This window comes from Piliocolobus tephrosceles, chromosome 8 (genome assembly GCF_002776525.5).
Source record: "Piliocolobus tephrosceles isolate RC106 chromosome 8, ASM277652v3, whole genome shotgun sequence".
NCBI classification, from domain to species: domain Eukaryota; kingdom Metazoa; phylum Chordata; class Mammalia; order Primates; family Cercopithecidae; genus Piliocolobus; species Piliocolobus tephrosceles.
The window spans coordinates 41,581,867-41,582,837 of record NC_045441.1 but is presented as its reverse complement, the minus strand read 5'-3'; the positions used below and the strand labels follow the sequence as shown (position 1 = coordinate 41,582,837).

Here is a 971-nt window from a genome sequence, read left to right as displayed (position 1 = left end):
TATATATCTAACAATATGAATATCTCTCCCAAACTTAGTTATAGGATATGAATGAGCCAAATCAGAATGTCATTTATGAAGAAAGGTGAAACAAAAGAATTTAAGCATGTCAACATAGATCTAGATGTGCACTACAGAATGCCAGAGACTTGGACAATGACAGATACACATTCAGCTATTCAGACACCCTACATTTTCCCCCCTGAAATTTAGATATTGTTGTTTTGTTTTGTTTGTTTCCCACAGAATCATCCTGAAGGTAAAAAAAGAAGCAGGAGAGAACAAAATTTAGAGTTAATTAGGCTATCACTGACCAGGGTCAGTTAAATAAACACAAACAAGCCTTTTCCAGAAAAGAAAGAGTTGGCATTCCAGGTTGAATTTTAGGTATACAAACCTTTGCAGCAAAATATGCTGTATGCTAACATAGAGGATTTCCAAAAAGCAAAGGGGAATAAGTCCAAAAATGGACATAGATCAGAGCAAATTCATATTAAATTTTTTTGGAATACTGAAGTTCCTTTTTTATTCCAGTCCATTGTCTCAAATTCCTAACAAATGAGTTTAGAGAGAATTGAATTGATACAATTGATTATTAGAAAAAAGAGTAGAAAACAAACTATTTAGAACCTACTTCTCTTTTTTATGCATAAAAAGCAGGATCAGAATATAATGAATATAAGGCTAATGAAGAATGTATGTGTAAGGACTTGCTTCAGCAAAGCTACGGAATGTTAAGACAAAATTTCTCCTACCCAATCTGAGGAGCAAGAGATTAAAGGAGAGAATCCCTTCTAGGTCTTTTGGTTAAGGTCAAGTGTAGGATCTGTTTTTATCAGTTTAATATCTGGTACGTCCTTTATCCCAGGACAATATATTAAGTGGATTTTTGGAGCAGGGAGATGGTTGAAAATAATACACCATGCTTAACGTTGACCATTTGCTCCTGCTAATCAGATGTTCTGCATAAA

The 971-nt window shown here is 34.0% G+C and overlaps 1 non-coding gene across 1 annotated transcript; it reads left to right on the top strand.

The window, feature by feature from the left end:
• Positions 1 to 787: 787 nt before the first annotated feature.
• Positions 788 to 971, top strand: LOC111555743. Its single transcript, XR_002735628.1, has one exon. It is a non-coding gene; the product is annotated as a U2 spliceosomal RNA (small nuclear RNA).